Source organism: Dreissena polymorpha, chromosome 2, assembly GCF_020536995.1.
Source record: "Dreissena polymorpha isolate Duluth1 chromosome 2, UMN_Dpol_1.0, whole genome shotgun sequence".
Taxonomy (NCBI): domain Eukaryota; kingdom Metazoa; phylum Mollusca; class Bivalvia; order Myida; family Dreissenidae; genus Dreissena; species Dreissena polymorpha.
Window position 1 is genome coordinate 79,045,762 of NC_068356.1, and position 23,857 is coordinate 79,069,618.

At 34.3% G+C, this 23,857-nt stretch overlaps 1 protein-coding gene across 1 annotated transcript in view; it reads left to right on the plus strand.

The window, feature by feature from the left end:
* The first annotated feature begins 511 nt into the window (after positions 1–511).
* Positions 512–23,857, plus strand: part of LOC127867727 (solute carrier family 46 member 3-like) — a 52,270-nt gene continuing 28,924 nt past the window's right edge. The window contains exon 1 of the mRNA XM_052409075.1: positions 512–661. The gene's annotated coding sequence lies outside the window, so the exon portion shown is untranslated. The remainder of the gene's footprint in view (positions 662–23,857) is intronic.

The following is a 23,857-nucleotide window of genomic DNA, read 5'->3' on the forward strand; positions in this document are numbered from 1 at the left end:
AAATTCGTCTTCAATTTATAATTTTTCTTGCCTATTCTGTGTTCTTATAACATATATAGCAATATATTACAATTTGACACATATAAAAATCGTATAATCTCGCTTTAATTGTTGCTGATTTTCTTCTATATTGATGCAAACACACTCATTTGTTTTATACTTGGCTTTTGATATATTTGATAAAAACAAGTAATAAATTACACTATTTGATTTCTTGTTATGATAAGTTATCGTTACAGATACAGAATATATATTTTATTCTTCGATGATGGTGTTATTTTGTTAAATTGCATGTAGAATCCGGTAGATTATGAAAGATACGTGTAAACTCCGGCGTTTCCAATGATCCGTTCGGGTTCGTGATCAAACGTGATACATCGGCTATCTTCGGACTCCTCCGTAAGATTGATTTATGGAATGAATCGTCTGCTGCATTCTATACATGAATGGTGACGTCACTACGTTAAATTGTCACAGATCGTTTGTTGACACATTGTCGTCTGCTGATCCAGAGTGGTTCGCGATCTCAATATTTGGTACCCGGCTTTGCTTAAAAAAATTGGCTTGCCGAGAAAAGCCGAGTGGAAGAACAAAATGTAAATAACAACATGAGCACTATGAGTCATTAGTTATGGTTTGATCAGTGACATATTCCATTTTGGTAAGTAAATTTATGAACACATATTAATGTTCTTGAATGCATCTTTAATACTGACTTCATTTCTGTCACCATACATTCTTCCCCAGTAGTTCAGCTTTTAATTTCACACGAGACGCCAGACATGCCAGGCGGATTAGCTTTCTTTAGTCTGAATTAGCTTTGCTAACATTACAGGGACTTGCTCACAGATTTTGCTTTTTTGAAGTTTGTTATTGAATGTTATAAAATAATAGATGGAAATGTTAATAATAAACTCAGGTATAAATATATTATTATTATTAGGGACATTATTAAAGAAAGAAAAATAGTACAACAAAGTCTCATATAATATATTATTAAATAAAAGTTTTAGTTAGTTTTCCTATGCAGCTCTATGGCTTCAACCAAAGTAAACACAATATTGACAACTTTACAACACGTGATTATCAATTTAAAAGTATTTGTGAAAAAAAAATCAAATACACCAATTTCCCAATATGAAGAGATCACAACACAAATTCTCAAATATTTTTCCAAATGGGCTGATACATGTAGATCTACTTTTCCCAATTGGGCAAATAAAATTGCTGATATTGCATCTTGTATTTTATTCTGTATTATTACATGCAATTCATGTGCTGTCACAAAATTAAAGAAAAACAACAGAAACACTTCAAAATAGTCCATGACTTTGTAGTTTAAAGCGGGTATATACGATTTTGTCAAATATTTATGAATTTAAATAACATGTGTAAAAAACTTATTATATATATATTTAAATATAAATTAAAACAAAAGTTAAGAAGAACATGTGTCGAAAAATGCGAAATAAGCCAGATATTTAATTCTGAAATTTAAAATGGCTGTACAGCAGAATTCGCCAGCATGTATACCATACATGTACGATGTGAATCTAAACTTAGTTTAACGGTTTATTTGAATTCCTGCAACGATATCTATTCATACGTCACACGAACACTAACTCCAATCCTAATACAAAGACGAATGCTTCGGTTATTGTAGGAAAATATGTACGTCACTATCGGCTTGGGGCGCTAATTTGTCTTTGCTGCATTTTATGAAATTCGGCTTTAATGTGTAATTTTTCTTGCCTATTTTGTGTTATTATAACATATTTTATCAATATATTACAATTAAACACATATAAAAAATCGTATATACCTGCTTTAAAGCAATATAATAAACCAATAAAATCATCTCGTAAAAGTTTAAACAAATTGGAATTTTCAGTGTACCTCATACATAATTTGAAATATTTTGCACCGTTTTGTTAAGCAATCTTTTATATTTTGAGCATGCACCAAACATTTGGAAAATTTTAATTTCATCAATCAGTGATCAAGTCTCTTTAAGCAGTGCCAGATAAGCACCGTTGAGGTCCATAGGCAGTGAAACTTTTGGGGCCCACGTCCTAGTGCATGGTGCCTAATAGAATGCCAGTGCCAAGTGGTTTTTACTTGTTTAAATTACATGACATTATAATGTGACAATTTTCCTTTATAGGTATAAAATGTCATTATAATCATACATGCCATAATTTTTCAGACCAATTCCGGGACATTGAGTTAAATTGTCCGGGACTTTTGCCGATTTTCCGGGACATGTAAAAAAATGTAGCGATATTTATAGACATATGCATTTTTGGTACGTTTTTTTTTTGTTTCGCATCGTTAATTGCAAAAGTTCGAAAGCCTATCCGAAATACACTGGATCTATTAACGTCAAATTTAACATTACTACTTCCGTTACTAGATACAAGCCACGTGTTTTCAGTGTAAGCGTTCTAAACATAGATGGTGACGTCACTGCGTTATTGTTATTAAGACCGGTGTCGCGTGAGAATTGCAAGACCGTGAATTTCTTAAGATAAACCGGAAGTCTTGCATTTTTCACGTTACCTCCGTGAGAATTACAAACCCGCTGACCGTGAAAACATTAAGACCGATGTCCGATACAAGTAGCACTTATTTAATTTGAATTTGTAGTAGTTTTGTTAATATTAAAAGTACAAAATGACTTTTTACATCAAGAATGCAAAAAACTACTGTTCGGATTGTTGTTATTTCCGGACATTAATGGTGAAAATTATTGCTGGTAAAAATTAAACGGTCCCGAGGTAAAACGGCCTGACAGGTTAAAACGGTCACTGTTTAAAATCAATGTGCTTACAACCGGACCCAAATTTTTATGAATATGTTTATACTGAAGTGTTACCACAAGTGTACTTAAAACGTTTAGATATCGCACATTCTGTGAACGCTTATATGTAGAAATTATGGTTAATTCTTAAGGTATTAAGTGTCTGTAAGTGTTTAGATTGAATTATAATGATTTGTTATCTTGGTAATTTTTTTTTTTAAATCCTAACAAAATTACTTAAGATATGGGAACCAAAAAGTGAATATTGTTTTATTGTGTAATACATTTACAGTTATTTCATAATTTGTAAAGTTATTAACCAAAATAATTGTGCTGGTGTTGGAAATATTTTATATTTCTAATGGCTATTTCTAGCTTTTTCCCACTTTTTTTATTTCCAAAATATTGTTTCAAATTATAATTGTGGTGATGTGTTGTATGTATTGTCTATAGCTAGTAATACATTTATTATAATATATAATTACATTTGATTCATGTAAGACTCACTTTAATATTGACTGAAATAATGATATTGGTAACTTGGTAGCAGTGTATTATATTTTTCATTGCTTGCAAAAATATTTGCCTTTTAGATTTGCAAAACCAACATACAAACTGGCATTACCAGCTGATAATAATTGTCCTTGAGAAGTGCAAAACCTAGTAATTGTCTGAAATAATGATATTGGTGGTGGTTGTGTCTTATATTTGGCTTAAAAAGCTAATACTTATTGCACGTGAGAAGTGCAAAAACAATCATTTGTGTAAAAAAATATAATTGGTGGTGGTTTTGTCTTAATTTGCCATAATTATCTTATACTTATTGCCAGTGAGAAGTGCAATACCAAGTAATTGGCTGGAAAAATGATGTTGGCATTGTTAATGTGTCTTATCTTTGGCTTGACCAGCTGATAGGAATTGCCAGTGAGAAATGCAAGACCAATTATTTGTCTGACATATTGATGCTGGTGGTTCTGTTTTATATTTGGCTTGACTAAGCTGATACAAATTGCCCCCCCCCCCCCGAAAAGTTCAAGACCAAATAATTTTCTGAAATAAAGTTATGTTGGTTGTGGTTGTGACTTATATTTGGCTTGACCTGCTGATACTTATAATGGATCAGATGTGAGAGACAAAGTTGTTGCCTGAATTAAGGATGATGGTGGTTTTGTATTAAATTGTGCTTGACCAACTGATACTTACTTTCATTAGAAATGTGCCAGACCAACTAATTGTCTGATAATGATGTTGGTGGCAGCCGTGTCTTATATTTGGCTTAAACATCAGATATGTATTACCCATGAAAAGTACAAGACCAAGAAATTAATAAAATCATGATGTAGATTGAGGTTGTGTCTTTTTACTCTTATGTGACGCTTGACCAGCTGATACGTATTGCCCATGAGAAGCGCAAGACCAGGTAATTGTCTAAAATTAGAAATTAGTTGTGGTTGTTTCTTATATTTGGCTTGACCAGCTGATAGGTATGGCCCATGAGGAGTGCAAGACCAAGTATTTGTTTGAAATAATGATGTTAGTGGTGTTGGTGTCTTATTTTTGGCTTGACCAGCTGATATGTATTGCCCGTGAGAAGTGCAAGATCAAGTATTTGTTAGAAATAATGAGGTTGGTGGTGGTTGTGTCTTATATTATTGGCTTGAACAGCTGTTATGTTTTGCCCATGAGAAGTGCAAGACCAAGTCATTGTCTAAAATCATGAAATTGGTTGTGGTTGTGTCTTATATTTGGCTTGACCAGCTTATATGTATGGCCTGTGAGAAGTGCAAGACCAAGTATTTGTTTCAAATAATGATGTTGGTGTTGATGGTGTCTAATCTTATGCTAGACCAGCTGATATGTATGGCCGTGTGAAGTGCAAGACCAAGTATTTGTTTGAAATAAAGATGTTGGTGGTGATTGTGTGTTATTTTTGGCTTGACCAGCTGATATGTATTGCTCGTGAGAAGTGCAAGACCAAGTATATGTTAGAAATAACGATGTTGGTGGTGGTTGTGTCTTTTTATAATTGGCTTTAACAGCTGTTATGATTTGCCCGTGAGAAGTGAAAGACCAAGCAATTGTCTAAAATCATGAAATTGGTTGTGGTTGTGTCATATATTTGGCTTGACCAGCTGATATGTATTACCCTTGAGAAGTGCAAAAACAATTAATTAATAAAATCATGATGTTGATTGAGGTTGTGTCTTATGTGAGGCTTGACTAGCTGATATGTATGGCATTTGAACAGTGCAAGACCAAGTAAATGTTTTGCAAGACCAAGTATTCGTTTGAAATACTGATGTTGGCGGTGTTGGTGTCTTATATTTGGCTGACCAGCTGATATGTATTGCCCGTGAAAAGTGCAAGACCAAGTATTTGTTTGAAATAATATGTTTATGGTGGTGGTGTCTTATTTTTGGCTTGACCTGCTTATTTACCTATTGCCCATGAGAAGTACAAGAACAAGTTATTGTTGGAAATCATGAAATAGGTTGTGGTTGAGTCTTATATTTGATTTGACCAGTTAATATGTATGGCCCGTGAGAAGTGCAAGACCAAGTATTTGTTAGAAATAATGATGCTGGTTGTGGTTGTGTCTTATATAATTGGCTTAAAAGCTGATGCCTATTGCCCGTGAGAAGTGCAAGACCAAGTATTAGTTTGAAATAATGATGTTGGTGTTGGTGGTGTCTTCTCTTGTTCTTGAACAGCCGATATGCATGGCCCGTGAGAAGTGCAAAACCAAGTATTTGTTAGAAATAATGATGTTGGTGGCGGTGGTGTCTTATCTTTTGCTTTATCAGCTGATATGTATTGCCCGTGAGAAGTGCAAAACCAAGTATTTGTTAGAAATAATGATGTTGGTGGCGGTGGTGTCTTATCTTTGGCTCGACCAGCTGATATGTATTGCCTGTGAGAAGTGCAAGACCAAGTATTTGTTAGAAATAATGATGTTGGTGGTGGTTGTTTCTTATCTTTGGCTTGAACAGCTGATACCTATTGCCCGTGAGAAGTGCAAGACCAAGTAATTGTCTAAAATCATGAAATTGGTTGTGGTTGTGTCATATATTTGGCTTGACCAGCTGATATGTATTACCCGTGAGAAGTGCAAAACCAAGTTATTAATAAAATCATGATGTTGATTGAGGTTGTGTCTTATGTGAGGCTTGACCAGCTGATATGTATTGCCCATGAGAAGTGCAAGAACAAGTATATGTTTTGCAAGACCAAGTATTTGTTTGAAATACTGATGTTGGCGGTGTTGGTGTCTTATTTTTGGGTGACCAGCTGATATGTATTGCCCGTGAAAAGTGCAAGACCAAGTATTTGTTTGAACTAATATGTGTGTGGTGGTGGTGTTATATTTTTGGCTTTATCAGCTTATACCTATACCTATTGCCCATGAGAAGTACAAGACCAAGTAATTTTCTAAAATCATGAAAAATGTTGTGGTTGAGTCATATATTTGGTTTGACCAGTTAATATGTATGGCCTGTGAGAAATGCAAGACCAAGTATTTGATAGAAATAATGATGTTTGTGGTGGTAGTGACTTATATAATTTATTTGAACAGCTGATACCTATTGCCCGTGAGAAGTGCAAGACCAAGTATTAGTTTGAAATAATGATGTTGGTGTTGGTGGTGTCTTCTCTTTGTCTAGAACAGCTGATATGTATGGCTCGTGAGAAGTGCAAGACCAAGTATTTGTTAGAAATAATGATGTTGGTGGTGGTTGTGTCTTATCTTTGGCTTGAACAGCTGATACCTATTGCCCGTGAGAAGTGCAAGACCAAGTATCAGTTTGAAATAATGATGTTGGTGGCAGTGGTGTCTTATATTTGGCTTGAACATCGGATATGTATTGCCCGTGAGAAGTGCAAGACCAAGTATAATTTGGAAATATCGATGTTAATGGTGGCTGTGTCTAATCTATGGCTTGAACAGCTGATACCTATTGCCCATGAGAAGTGCAAGACCAAGTATTAGTTTGAAATAATGATGTTGGTGGCGGTGGTGTCTTATCTTTGGCTTGAACAGCTGATACCTATTGCCCGTGAGAAGTGCAAGACCAAGTATTAGTTTGAAATAATGATGTTGGTGGCAGTGGTGTCTTATATTTGGCTTGAACATCGGATATGTATTGCCCGTGAGAAGTGCAAGACCAAGTATAATATTGAAATAATGATGTTGATGGTGGTTGTGTCTTATCTTTGGCTTGAACAGCTGATACCTATTGCCCGTGAGAAGTGCAATACCAAGAATTAGTTTGAAATAATGATGTTGGTGGCGGTGGTGTCTTATATTTGGCTTGAACAGCAGATTTGTATGGCCGTGAGAAGTGCAAGACCAAATATAATTTTGAAATAATGATGTTGTTGGTGGCTGTGTCTTACATAATTGGCTTGAACAGCTGATATGTATGGCTGTGAGAAGTGCAAGACCAAGTATAATTTTGAAATAATGATGGTGGCGGTTGTGTCTTATCTTTGGCTTGAACAGCGGATATTTATTGCCTGTGAGAAGTGCAAGACCAAGTATAAGTTTGAAATAATGATGTTGGTGGTGGTGGTGTCTTATCTTTGGCATAAACAGCTGATACCTATTGCCCGTGAGAAGTGCAAGACCAAGTATTAGTTTGAAATAATGATGTTGGTGGCAGTGGTGTCTTATATTTGGCTTGAACAGCGGATATGTATTGCCCGTGAGAAGTGCAAGACCAAATATAAGTTTGAAATAATGATGTTAGTGGCGGTGGTGCCTTATCTTTGACTTAACCAGCTGATACCTATTGCCCATGAGAAGTGCAAGACCAAGTATTAGTTTGAAAAAATGATGTTTGTGTTGGTGGTGTCTTCTCTTTGTCTTGAACAGCTGATATGTATGGATTGTGAGAAGTGCAAAACCATGTATTTGTTTGAAATAATGATGTTGGTGGTGGTGGTGTATTATCTTTGGCTTGGCCAGCTGATATGTATTTCCCGTGAGAAGTGCAAGACCAAGTATTTGTTTGAAATAATGATGTTGGTGGCGGTGGTGTCTTCTCTTTGTCTTGAACAGCTGATATTTATTGCCCGTGAGAAGTGAAAGACCAAGTATTTGTTAGAAATAATGATGTTGGTGGCAGTGGTGTTTTATATAATTGGCTTGAACAGCTGATACCTGTTGCCCATGAGGAGTGCAAGACCAAGAATTAGTTTGAAATAATGATGTTGGTGGCAGTGGTGTCTTATATTTGGCTTGAACAGCGAATATGTATTGCCCGTGAGAAGTGCAAGACCAAGAATTAGTTTGAAATAATGATGTTGGTGGCAGTGGTGTCTTATATTTGGCTTGAACAGCGGATATGTATTGCCCGTGAGAAGTGCAAGACCAAGAATTAGTTTGAAATAATGATGTTGGTGGCAGTGGTGTCTTATATTTGGCTTGACAGCTGATACCTATTGCCCATGAGAAGTGCAAGACCAAGAATTAGTTTGAAATAATGATGTTGGTGGCAGTGGTGTCTTATATTTGGCTTGAACAGCGGATATGTATTGCCCGTGAGAAGTGCAAGACCAAGAATTAGTTTGAAATAATGATGTTGGTGGCAGTGGTGTCTTATATTTGGCTTGAACAGCTGATACCTATTGCCCGTGAGAAGTGCAAGACCAAGAATTAGTTTGAAATAATGATGTTGGTGGCAGTGGTGTCTTATATTTGGCTTGAACAGCGGATATGTATTGCCCGTGAGAAGTGCAAGACCAAGTATAATTTTGAAATAATGATGTTGGTAGTGGTGGTGTCTTATCTTTGGCTTGAACAGCTGATACCTATTGCCCATGAGAAGTGCAAGAAAAGCTGATATTTATTGCCAGTGAGAAGTGCAAGACCAAGTATTTGTTAGAAATAATGATGTTGATGGTGGTTGTGTCTTATATAATTGGCTTGACCAGCTGATACGTAATGCCCATGAAAAGCACAAAAACCAGGTACATGTCTAAAATCATGAAATTAGTTGTGGATGTGTCTTATATTTGACTTGACCAGCTGATATGTATGGCCTGTGAGAAGTGTAAGACCAAATATTTGTTTGAAATAATGATGATGGTAGTGGTGATGGTGTCGTATTTTAGGCTTGACCAGCTGATATGTATTGCCTGTGAGAAGTGCCAGATCAAGTATTTGTTAGAATTAATGATGTTGGTGGGGTCTTATATAATTGTCTTGAACAGCTGATATGTATGGCCTGTGCAAAGTGCAAGACCAAGTATTAGTGTGAAATAATGATCTTCGTGGCGGTGGTGTCTTATATATGGCTTTAACAGCTGATATATGTTGCCCATGAGAATTTGAAGACCAAGTAATTACTAATCATAATGTTGGTTGTGGTTGTGACTTATATTTGTCTTGTCCAGCTGATGCTTATAATATCTCAAGTTATGAATGAATGTGAGAAGCCAACAATGAATATACATTCATTATTCATACGTTCAAGCAATACAAGGTATGTGTAAGATTCGCGAGAAAGGAATTGAATTACTGAAATTTACTCAAGTTGTTATAGAAAGTATTTCTGAAATATTTTATAACATATTTTATATGCCAGGCGCATTGGCAATATTGGTGTGTTCCCAGGTATGCATAGGTGTGATTAAAACACGGGGGACATGTATATCAGTAAGTAACAAACAAGAGACAAAAGATGGTCCATATCTTGAAATTTAATTGTAGATCAAAAATGTTAATAAGTAGGTGTTCCTACATTTAATTCTTTATACACCTGATATGACAAACCTGATATGACAAATTTTAAGATAAACATAATAACATTGCAATTGATGATGATAACAATTGGGCGACTTATATGAGTATTATTTATACAAAGCAAAGTCTCTTAACGTTGTTTGGTGAAAAGAAAGTTGTTCTTTTTTGTTTTAACAACTTCAAAAATATGCTTCATTTGTTGTTTTTTTACTTGGTTTTATTTTTTTGGATAAAGACATTTGTAACTGATTTCAGCATAGTAAATTTTTTGTTTAAAGTCATTTGAATACAGTGGTGAAATAACATAATTAGCAGAAGAAAATGGAACTTCTTTTTTCCAATAAATAAACAACTGCTTTGTGTAAATTTTTAAGCATCTTTGGATATGAAGGAAAATAACAATTGTAATAAAAATACAGCATACATTTTGAATGGTCAGTCATTCTGAAAAAAACAAACACTGTATTTATTGGGATCATTAACAGAGGTTAAGAATAACAAAATGCAATGAAAGCAAATTATTGAACATTTGGTAAGTACATGTAAATTATAAGAACATGTGTTTTATGGATGAATTTTTTTCTTTATCTTTTGCTTTCACAAGTTGATTAATCATCAATACAGTGTAAATTATATGTCAGGTATTATAACTAAGTAATCATTGATTGTTCTAACCAAAATATAATAAAATATGTAAATTAAATGAAATATAAAACCTAAGATGCTATTTAAAATACAGATAAATTCCTCACTGATATCAGCCTAGTTTAACTGCACATTGTGTTAAACAGTATTATAAGGTAGTAGAAATTTATATATTGAAACAATGAATAATTATTTAAATAATACACTGTCTCCTCAGAACAATACATGTTTCATAAAACAAATAATAATAGATATTCTAAAAAAATAGCAACAACAAAAAGTTTGTTGTGAACACAACAGTCAAGTTATAATGTAGAGGCATGACTAACAAAATCAGATGGTGAGTATTTTTAAGTATACTTTTCCTGTAAAATAGCGTGGTACTTGTGGAAAAAAATGCATTCAAATAATAAGGCTGAACATAAAACAATATTAAGTCTCTTGAAAGTATTGTCTTCAATACAAAAAGAGGCAAAGTACTATCAGACAGCAACCAAATATATGGAACTAATGATTCCCTGTTGTAATATATATTTACATAAACACCAAACAGCAACATTTAAACAGAGCTTAATTTCTTACTACAATTTGATACTTTTTTTTGGAAAATATTTTATAAATCATTCAAACGATTCTTGTTAAAATATTTTCATGGAATACATTCTATTAATAGTATCAAATGTCTGGGTTTAATATACAGACAAAAAGTGATTGAGTATTTTTCTTTTTTAATTATTGAACTGTTGTTTATTAACCAGAAAACAGAGACTTTAAGGTCTACCGGTAACCATCTGTTTGTTGAATGATATGATGTACAGGCAATAACTATGCAACAATGTGTATTTTACCCTTAAAATATAAGTTCATGATTGCTTCACTACAAAACTCACATGTTTCACTGATGACTTACAATAAGTAGTTCTAAACGGATTATCATTAACAGTACAAAAACAACTTATAATCCTATCAACATAGATATTACAATGGAACAATATAACATCATAAGTTACAACTTGCTGTAACGGTAACTTCTTTCAAGAAAATAATGAAACACTGTAGACTGTTATACTTTGATATAAAAACTGTAGCACACACAATAAAACAATAAAATAAAATATGTACACGCCATTGCTGCATAACTAGCAGTTTGATACTTATTATGAAGTCATGAAGTTTAACACACTTTCAAATTCTTACTTATGATTGTAAAACCATCATATATAAATGCCTCTTTCGAAGTATCAACTGTAATCAGTATCTTATCAACTGTACTGGACATTGCAAATGTCACATCGAAAGCCTTCAGTGTCCAAACCAGTTCCAATGCACTTCTCATGCACCCAACGCCCACACACATCACAGTTCAGCCACTTAAGTTGTCCTCTGGGGTCAATACACTGCAGGGCATTACATAAATATGTGTGCCTGTCCCCAGAGGCCAACAGACGTCCCCAAACATAGTTCCGGAAAAATACTACGTGAGACTGTCCTAGTGTCAGTGCTGGGACATTCACAAGACATTCAGCCTTCTGCAAAAGAAATATTAAAGATTTTGATTGAAATCATGGATCGTCTTTGATAAATATCTTATACAATTGATGATCCAGTTATTCAAAATAATCATTGTCAATCAAATTCACAAGTGCCAAATTTATTTCATTTTGCATTTCAATGAATTGAATAATTACTTTCAAATAATTATTGCACTTAAGTTTGAATTTAAACTTTAACTTTAAAATCAAGAGGTAATTTATTATACTAAAACAGATACCTCTCTAACTGTGTGAACTGACAATGCAAGGAAGAGGTTTCTCTATTTGTATTTACTCAAATTGTTCCATTTTGTTTGATCGAATTTCTCCTGTTTTCAACAATACTAAGTTGAATTACACTTATTTTACCAACTCGTTTTTTAAGAACTTTCCTACTTGATTTTAAAGTGGAAAACAATTGTATGGCCAATCCCTGTGAAAGTGATTAGCCTTGGCTTAGGATTAATACCTTAATCTTCTGATTTGTAGTTGAGCGTTCTACTCATTGAACAAGCTTAATTTATTTAAATGGTAAATTAAATATTATTGAATGAATATCTTGGAAAACTTAATGAGATACTAAAAATACAAATATCCATACCATCAAAGTAAAGATGCCACAGCTTGTTCCATCAATATCACAAATGTGGTAAAAATAAACGGCTATTTAAGACCCAGACACAAGGAAATCAGGGAAACTGCCTTAAAAGCACACATTGTTATTTTACGGAACATAGTATATTGTCAGCCATTAGTAATATCAATTAACGAATTTGCTTGTTTTTAAAATATTTTTAAATACCCTGAATGAAAACATTCTCTTTTCTCCAGGACACCAACTGTCTGTCGACTGTCTTGACAATAGTTTCAAATATGCATTGACTATCTGCAAAATACCATTGAAAGACTTATCAGATTTAGCTACACATTAAAACTTCATATTATATATGTTTATTAAAGGAATCCTGACAGAAACAAGCAAGTTCGTAGATTCGATATCCTAGCAAAAATTCAGTTTGTTAATAGATGGTTGCAAATCCCTGGATATATGGTATAATCTTTCAAAAATATTTAAGTGTAGGGTTATTGTTGTTATGCAATGCTATTCTCCTCATTAATAACTATACACCCATGCAGTTTCATATTGAAATCTAGTAGCATGATAAAGCCCTGAAAAGTGGCACAATATAAACCAACAAAGAACTCTTGTGAAGGGTTTTGATTCACGGTCATGGTACTTCTTCTCAACAATATCTATACATCAATGAAGTTCCATGTTGATATCTTAAAACATTTGTGAGATATGGCCATTCAAACTTTTGTGACAGACGGACGGACAGACTGTCGCCGATTGACAGACGTCAAAAGGCAATATATCTATATATTTTATGTAAATTACCTGATCATCTACCCAGTTGTTGCCTTCCAGAGTTTGGAGATTTGTCTCTTCAACCCCTTCACCACACACTGTCAATCTTTCTCCTTTGGCAAGTGGTATAGGGTCAGATGGCATCTTCAAGAAATGAATTGCCTCTTCTTTTTTTGCAGTCACGTTGACAGGAGGTGTAGTTTTCACTTGAGAGGTAGCCGTGTTTACAGGAGTTGTAGTTTTCACTTGAGAGGTAGCCGTGTTGACAGGGGCTGTAGTTTTCACTTGAGAGGTAGCCGTGTTGACAGGGGGTGTAGTTTTCACTTGAGAAAGAGCCGTGTTGACAGGTGGTGTAGTTTTCATTTGAGAGGTAGCCGTGTTGACAGGGGGTGTAGTTTTCATTTGAGAGATAGCCGTGTTGACAGGAGGTGTAGTTATCACTTGAGAGGTAGCCGTGTTGACAGAATGTGTAGTTACATTAATGTCTTCATTGACAGATTCGTCAAGAAAAGGTTTGATATTATTTAAGGCAACTGATGTTTTCAGAATGGCACCATTCAATGTCTTAAGTTTTACAACCCCGCCAACAATATCATCAACTACGAATGGCCCTGTATAATTGGTTCCAAGGTCCCCTTTTGCCTTGCGTCCTGCCCTGGAGGCATTGAATTTCAACACTTTGTCTCCTATATTTACAGCTGTGTAGGGTCTTTTCTTTAAATTTGATTTCTTGAAGTCCCTTTGTTGTTTTCTTCTGGCCTCTTCACAATTTTTTTCGACTTCAGCTGATATCTGCAGGCCTGTATTTTGTCTCTTCTTAACATTTTCTTCAAGAAATTTCTCACTTGGCAATGCTCCCATTATCTCCTACGAAAAAAAAACAACAACATTATATTTCATCACTATTATCTTAATATAGATAAGTCATAAAGCTAGAAGTAATGCTACAGCCAGGAACAAGTTGTTAATTGGCCAAATTTTACCTTAATGTACGACCTTGACTTTACGTAGATGAAAGATGTAACATGCTACACATAATTTTCTCACTCACTGTTAAAATGATAAATTACAAATTTCAACAAGCACAAGTCTCAAAATGATGTTACATGGCAAAATGTTATCTAAATCTCTTAGTTGGTTCCTAAGGGGTTAGCGCATTTGATCTGAGGCTAGTGAATACCAGTTTGGGTAAGAATTGTTTTCCATCAAATTATCATGACATATTTGCATAATTATGATCAATCAAAATAAAGCAAAACAATTGTGACCTGAAGTGAATTGCAGTACCAATTAACCAAATAGAGATACTATGTTAACATACCCACAAAAAAATTGAAACTTGCTGTATTAATAGACATCGGCCCAGTAAAAGCTTCAAACATATGATTTGTCTATGCAAGCATCAAGGTAAAGAATGATACCATTGGCACTGTTTGTACTACAATATGAAGTTCCTATTCAGGTACTACAATATGAAGTTCCTATTCAGGTACTACAATATGAAGTTCCTATTCAGGTACTACAATATGAAGTTCCTATTCAGGTACTACAATATGAAGTTCCTATTCAGGTACTACAATATGAAGTTCCTATTCAGGTACTACAATATGAAGTTCCTATTCAGGTACTACAATATGAAGTTACTGGTGAGGTACTACAATATCAAATCCTGGACCTCACATTGTCTTTTACAAGTATGTCAAGTTTCTTCAAGGTATCTGACTAACTATTTGAAAAATCAAATTATACAGTTTGCAACACAACTGGGAAACTGCATACTGACTAAAAAGACCCTTGCCTGAAACTGGTGAAATCAGTAAAACTGTATGGAATTAATAATTGGTCAAAAAAGAAATCAAGGTAATGTATACTAACATCAACGTTGATTTTTGGTAGCTGACTAGGAAAAACTGCCTCCCGTCCATATAGCAGGAAGAATGGGGAAAACTTTGTGGATGACTGCTTTTTTGTCCGGATTGCAAAGAGCACTTCCTCGAGACGATCATCCCAGTTGTTTTGCTCCTCACTAACCAGTTTACTTAGTGCCCTATATAAAAATCAATAAAAAAATCAAACATGGCAGGTGGAAATACACATTGCAATGACAGATTTAAACTACAATTCTAGTAAAATTTTATTTAGATAAAAGCTCTTTGAACATAAAGAATTTTTATCTGTTTTGTTCACATATGGGCATTTTACACTATTCTCTTTTTATGAATACTATTTAAAAAGCTGGACAGAGTGACATCCAAGGTAAAGCAGTATACCGCCACTATTGCATTACGTGCATAATATAGTAATTCATTTTTATTGTTAACTTCTTGATAAATAGATGCTGAGTACTGACATCATGCAACCAATCAAATAATTTGATATTACTCAATGGTAATTAACTCCAACACAATTATAACTAATCAGCGTTTTTTTTCCCCAAAGGGGAAAGGTACCTGTACCCCTACAATTGGGAATTTTTCGAGTCGTGAAACTTTCAAATTGGGAAAAAAATGAGTCGCAAAATCAATGAATTGGGAAAAATTCGAGTCGCAAAATTGATGAATTGGGAACCTTTAAAATGCATGTAATCTATCATTAGGGGCTATATTCTGCATCACAAAGCATTTTAAACTCTAGGTTTTGACAGAAAAACTACAGTACGGTTATGATATTTTGACTATCGTATCATGTCATGTGAAAATTGTGTTATTGCCACTTCAGTTAGAATGTGCCCGTCAATTGGAAAAATATCTTCCAGTGATAGGCATAAGCACTGAGGTTGCATAAAAATTAATATTAATAATTTTGTTTTAGCCCTTAAAAGTCTTACAAGCCCTGCAATGTTTCATGTGAGTTAAATTAAAAACTTAAAAACTAAAGAAAAACAACAACAATGGATCTTGTACTGGTTTGACATCTTTTAACAATAGACAGTGAGAATAGTCACACGTAACCAAAATGAGTTTTTAGAGTGGAATGCTTTAACAATAATTTTCAAAGGTAAGTCTTATATTTTGTTTTGATTTTTTTTCAAATCATCAAATAAGATATTAAGATCATCTGCCATTAAATGCTTATGTATATGTTGTAAATAACTATAGGATTTTACACCCATGTCTCATTATTTTTAATTTTATGTTAAACTTTTATTTGTTTATATTCGTATCCGAATAGTTACTGTCCGGATTTGACACTTAAAAAACTATACATAGAAGTAATATGCGCATTTAACTCAATACGGTTACGTTTTTTTTTAATGTCAACGAAATTAGTGTTGAGAAAGTTTATTGATGTAAGGAAGACTGGTCTTAGCGATGGAATTCTTTCACGGGAAATATCGATCACTCGTCGCAGTTATGTAATCCATTCACATTTTACACAGCGGTTAGAATTGCGCCCCATTTGAAAAGTTTTGTTTACTTTCTACGCAACAATGTCCTACGAAAATAAATGGCCGAAAATGAAAGGCTCGACAATATCAAAAGATATTTCCAGCGAAAATAAAAGGCACTGGCTATTGGGAACGGCACCTAAAATCGTTCGGAACGGTAGATATCGAGATTGGGAAAGGTCCGGTGCTAAAATTGGGAAGCCTCCGGTAGGCTTTGGGAAAGGTACCGTTCCCCGGTACTAGTTGAAGAAGGAAAAAAAACGCTGCTAATACGCTATTGACTTTGGTTACTGGCAGCTATTATGTATGCACCCATTTATCTTCTGTATACCTATTTACAAGGAATTGACTCAAAATAACATCCTTTCTATGTCGTAAAATACTTAAAGTTACCAGAGACTTCTATATTAAATCTGTTGCAATTAGTCAGGCCTCGGATAGCAAAACTTTGTGATGCTCTAATATAAGCATGCTCATCTTAACTTCAAAAAAGTATGTTCTAAATAAATAATAGTATTCACCTTTTAATTGTTTGATTTGTTCTTTCATCCAAGCCATTGGTCTGTGGATGATAGGCAGCAGTGAGTTTATGGTTGATGTCCCAATTCTCGCACAATTCTTGATTAATCTGCAATAGTAATACACATGACATACGTGTTCTATAAAAATAACCAAGAGTTGTCCCTAGACAGCACGCTAGACTTGTCTTGCGCTTTATAGTAATGTACGCTTTCTTTCAGGCATATTTGAAGTAATCTGTACATTTATGACTAAACAAAAAGCTGAAAATTTATAAAGAAAGTCAATAAAATTTGTTACAATTAATTGTTGACTTTAATTAGCTTAGGTATGGGGAATAAACCTTTTTCTATTGTAAGAACAGCTTGTACCTAAAAAAATCAATTTCAGCACAATATCTCCATAAAAACTGCGGTAATTGAGAGTAGACTCTGAGCTTAAGTGAATTTCAACTTGCATGCAAGCCTCATTGTGACTTCTTAGAACATATGGGGGCATATGCATCCTAAAAGGCCAGTAAGATGTTAGTCTGGATCGGCAAAATTGTTAATTGAATACCTGAAGTAGAAAAAGTGTATGGAGGGGTTGCATGTTTACCGTAAGCACATCAATTTCAAAGTACGAAGTTAAATTTTACTTGTACCTGATTCACGAATTCTCTTCCTTGATCTGTTAAGATCGCATTCATCGCTCCATGCCGATATATCATTTTTTGGACACATTTTGACACCTCAACAGCAGTTTTGTTTGGAATTGCAAAGGCTTCCACCCATTTGGTATAGTAATCAGTCGCTGTAAATATGTACCTGTTCCCAGCTGGTGTCTCTGTGAAGGGACCCATTAAATCACAGCCAACTAATTCAAATGGTTGCTGGACCTGTAAATAGATTGTTTTTACTGAAATTGTCTGCAGAAGATGTATATAGGGCATGGACTAAATGAGTTCATTTATTAATGTAAAAAAAAATATACTTAACATTGAGTGACCAAGAATACACAGAGATGTTTTAGTTAATTATTGGAGTGTTAATTATTCATGGCAGAAGTAAACTAATGATAAGGATGAGATTACCCTTAAGGAAAGGCTTGCAGAAGAAGTGAGTTCAACAGAACTTTTTTTTCATTGTTTATACTAGTATGCAATAGCCACATCCAAATCCTATTTTATACACAGCTATTTGAACGTTTCTTACAAAAAGCTAATCATTAACTTGAAAAATTTGAATAACCATAAACAAAGCAATTGAGGCCATTATACATTCGCATGCTTCGGCAAGATGAAAATAAAGGCAATAAATGTATTATATATAACTTACATGGATTGATTTCAGTTCAGGTTTCTTTGGTGGCTTCAGTGGATCAGACTTTTGGCATTGTACACACATTCACCTATCAAATGTCATATAAAACAGCATGACAATTTCAGATTACCAACTTTTAACAAAAAGTACTTACAGATGGATATTAAGCACCGCAAATCTACTGATTAAACAAATATGCACTAACTTACAAACACTTGATTAAGTAAGCAACCATTCCCATTTTAAGACACTCATTTTTCAATTCAATGCTTGGCTAACAAAGATTTTGGCTATAATAATAACAGAATATGAGCATGCGAACCTTTTCCCATGTGCATTTATACAGAATTTGGGCAGACCTTGATCAGGCCATGAATAGTTTGGCGAAGATTCATAGACTTTATGGTCTCAACACAAAACATCAATGAAAATTTTGAATGCTATTCAATACATTCTCAGTTGAATATAATGCCCTTCTAATAATTATTGCCCACAAAATTGAGAATTATACATTTAAAAGAATTAAGTGTAATACAAATACATAAGCAGGACTTTCCATTGTGATTAATGCAAAGCTGTTTCAAAACACTGGGTTTGTATTTCATAGTAATTAGACACTCTTTATTTACAAACATTTTTCATGACTATACAACACCTAAAAACTGAAAAGTAACAGGTAGCATTCTGAAACTTACATATTCCCTGATATCATGTGTCATCTTGGGTCACCAGAACCTTATCTTCATCGTCTCATTTGTTTTATTGAAACCACTGTGGCCCCCTTTACCACTGGCATGGAATTCCTTCAAGAGATCAGCCGTCTCTCCCATCCGAACCACTTTAACCCCATTAAGCACCCCTGGTACATATTTGAAGAGTTCTGCAAAGTAGGATATCAAAATTAAAACAAGGGCTGTTTGTAAAACATGCATGCCCCCCATATGGGCTCTTCGTTGTAGTGACAGCCATTGTGTGAGTATGTTTTTGTCACTGTGACCTTGACCTTTGACCTAGTGACCTGAAAATCAATAGGGGTCATCTGCCAGTCATGATCAATGTACCTTTGAAGTTTCATGATCCTAGTCATAAGCGTTCTTGAGTTATCATCCGGAAACCATTTTACTATTTCGGTTCACCGTGACCTTGACCTTTGACCTAGTGACCTGAAATCAATAGGGGTCATCTGCGAATAGGGGTCATCTGCGAGTCATGATCAATCTACCTATCAAGTTTATGATCCTAGGCCTAAGCGTTCTTTAGTTATCATCCGGAAACCATTTTACTATTTCAGGTCATTGTGACCCTGACCTTTGATATAGTGACCTGAAAATAATTAGGGGTCATCTGCGAGTCATGATCAATGTACCTATGAAGTTTCATGATCCTAGGCATAAGTGTTCTTGAGTTATCATCCAGAAACCATTTTACTATTTCGGGTCACTGTGACCTTGACCTTTGACCTAGTGACCTGAAAATCTATAGCGGTCATCGGCGAGTCAAGATCAATGTACCTATGAAGTTTCATGATCCTAGGCATAAGCGTTCTTGGGTTATCATCCGGAAACCATTTTACTATTTCGGGTCACTGTGACCTTGACCTTTGACCTAGTGACCTGAAAATCTAAAGCGTTCATCTGCGAGTCAAGGTCAATGTACCTATGAAGTTTCATGATCCTAGGCATAAGCGTTTTTGAGTTATCATCTGGAAACCACCTGGTGGACGGACCGACTGACAGACCGACATGTGCAAAGCAATATACCCCCTCTTCTTCGAAGGGGGGGGGCATAAAAAAAATTGACACCACTACCATCATTCTTTGTATTTGAGAGCTGGTCTTGCACGTTTGAGGCTTGCCTTGATCAGGACAACAACATCATGATCAAAATCATTAATGCCATCAGTGAGTGGGTCTTGGAAATATAACTGCTATACTTAACAAGAGTTGGCAGAAGACAGTGCTTGACAGTATTACCTAAGCCATCATGGGGAAATAGTTCACATTCAATAAGGTCAAGGTAATATACCATAATTAACATATTGATCGCTTATGTTTTAAAGAAGTTGTATGTTATAGATGATTCTGAGTTCAGGTATATTTTCCACAATATATTGAACATTTGTAAAGACTTAAAATACACTAATAAGATTTTATCTCAAGTTTGATAGCAATAGCTTGGATGAAATGGTTGGACAGTCCTTCAAAAATAAAATAAATATTTGTGTGTTGTTTTACCATGTTTGAAAAAAATGGTTTGGGTGGGGGATGGGGTAGGGGTGGTGGTCGAGATGGGGGTATAATGTGGGGGTGTGGTCATTTATTATCAGATCTTTCAAAAATAAGAAAAATAGGAAAATACAATATTTTTTTTTGGGGGGGGGGGATTCTGGGGTTGGGTGTGGGGGATGGTTTGAGTGGAGTCCATTGTGGTATGTCAGGTTAGTGTTGTTTTGTCAAAGTATGAATCAAATCTGATCATAAATAAAGAAGTTTTGGCAATTTAAGCAAAATTTATTAATTTGACCTTGAGATTCAAGGTCATTCAATGGTAAAGGTCAAATTTAACTTGCCAGGTACAGTACCCTCATGATAGTAAGAAAGTATTTGAAGTTTCAAAGCAATTACCTTGATTCTTTAGAAGTAAAGTGGATCGAAACACAAAATTTAACCATATATTAAAAGTTACTAAGTCAAAAAAGGGCCATAATTCCGTAACAATGACAACCAGAGTTATGCAACTTGTCCTTTTACTGTACCCTTATGATAGTTTTTGAGTGTTCCAAGTATGAAAGCAATATCTATGATACTTTAGGGGTAAAGTGGCCCAAAACATAAATCTTAACCAAATTTTCAATTTTCTAAGTATAAAGGGCCCATAATTCCGTCCAAATGCCAGTCAGAGTTATATAACTTTGCCTGCACGGTCCCCTTATGATAGTTAATAAGTGTTGCAAGTATGAAAGCAATAGCTTTGATACTGTAGGAATAAAGTGGACCTAAACACAAAACTTAATCAAATTTTCAATTTTCTAAGTATAAAAAGGGCACATAATTCTGTCAAAATGCCAGTCAGAGTTACATTACTTTGCCTGCACAGTCCCCTTATGAAAGTTAGTAAGTGTTGCAAGTATGAAAGCAATAGCTTTGATGCTTAAGGAATAAAATGGACCTAAACACAAAACTTAACCAAAATTTTCAATTTTCTAAGTATAAAAAGGGCACATAATTCTGTCAAAATGCATGCCAGAGTTATCTAACTTTGCCTGCCCAGTCCCCTCATGATAGTAAGTAAGTGTAACAAGTTTGAATGCAATAGCATTGATACTCACTGAGAAAAGTGGACCTAAACGCAAAACTTAACCAAAATTTTAAATTTTCTAAGTATAAAAAGGGCACATAATTCTGTCAAAATGCATGCCAGAGTTATCTAACTTTGCCTGCCCAGTCCCCTCATGATAGTAAGTAAGTGTACCAAGTTTGAATGCAATAGCATTGATACTTTCTGAGAAAAGTGGACCTAAACGCAAAACTTAAACGGACGCCAACGCCGACGCCAAGGTGATGACAATAGCTCATATTTTTTTTTCCAAAAATAGATGAGCTAAAAATGGCCCTAATTCCGTTAAAATGTCAACCGCCAGAGTAACTTGCCCTGTACATTCCCTTTATGATAGTTAGCGAGTTTTCCATGTCTGAAAGCAAAAGCTATGATACTTAGGTAAAATGGACCAAATATTCAATTATCTACGTATAAAAGGGGCCATTATTCTATCAACATGCCAGTCAGAGTTACATAACTTTGCTTGCACAGTTCCCTCATGAAAGTAAGTGTTGCAAGTATGATAGCAATTTAAAGCTTTGATACTTTAGGAATAAAGTGAACATAAACACAAAAGTTTACAAAATTTTCAATTTTCTAAATATAAAAAGGGAACATAATTTTTACAAACTGCTTGATACAGTTGTCTGTTCTTGTTTGAGGTGGTACGCAAACTTTAACATATATTTTTCAAAAATATGCATATTCATAGTGGAAAAAGGGCCATAATTCTAAAAAAATGCTTGAAACAGTTTTCTGCTCTTGTTAATTGATTGGAGTCATGTCGGTTAAGATGTATGCAAAATATAAAAGCAAAATGTCAAGGGACATAAAATTTAGAGGTGGTACACAAACTTTAACATAGATTTATCAATACCGGGTAATATGCATATTCTAGGTGGAAAGAGGGTCATAAGTCTTACAAAATGCTTTATACAGTTGTCTGCTTTTGTTTATAGATTGGGGTTATGCTGGTAAAGAAGTATGCAAAATATAAAAGCTAAACGTCCAATTTATGACACAATACTGTATAATGTGAGGTTGGAATAAGATGTCAATGCGGGAATAAATTGTGATTTTTCAACAGTGCATAATATGAAGTTTTACATGTTGTATTTATTAAGTTTGAAATATTATAATTCAAATAGATACTTGCATATATAATAGCATTATTTAAATTTATTTTACTACACTACACAACTGGATTTTTTATTGAATTTGTTTTTAATACCCATAAAATAATACCTTGCCCTTGCAGTGCATGAACACATTTTAAAAATACATTAAAAGGGATAAAAATACAATCACTGTTAATAAAGTCATGGAAAATTGCTTATTAAGCTTGAAGTATAGATAAAATATTACAAAAATTAATTGAGATCATGAATAGTTTTGTTTGAGAAAATCACCAAAATGATGTCCATTACCAAATTGATGTCTTATTCCAAATTCACATAATACAGTGTTCCACATATTATTTCATATTAACAATTACACTAATTGATAATTGATGTGTCATTTAACGATGAAATAATAGAACAATTGCCATTCAAATTCAAAGAAGTATGTTGTCATTAATGCCATTGCAACCACTTTAACCCTTTGCATGCTGGGAAATTTGTCGTCTGCTTAAATGTCGTCTGCTGAATTCTATAATTAGCATTTTCTTCGATTTTCAGGATAGCAAACAGTTTGGATCCTGATGAGACGCCACGTTCTGTGGCGTCTCATCTGGATCCAAACTGTTTGCAAAGGCCTTCAAAATCCAGTTCCAGCGCTCAAAGGGTTAAAATTTAAACAACTATGTTGTAATTAATGGCATTACAGCCACTTTAATATTTAAATTGATTTATTGATACAATATTGAAAAAAGCGGAACACGAAATGAATATTAATTCAGAAAATCTGTATGGTCCTCAAATCTGTACCATATAGACTGCTAATCTGGGCCGTATAGTCCGCTAAGCTGGACCGTATGGTCTGGGCCATATGATCAAGAAATGTTCAAATTCAAACAAGTATGTTTTCATTTATGTTATAAAAACAACTTTTAATAATTTCATTAAATGTATTGATATATTATTGAAGGATGTGGGGCATGAAATGCATATTAATGTAGACATGGTTAACATCATTTGCTATCTGAGAGTTAGTCTAAAGGCTAGACATTTTGTACAATGTACACAACACCACTACCATCAGCAACATTATTATAGCTACCTGAGAGTCTAGTCTCCAAA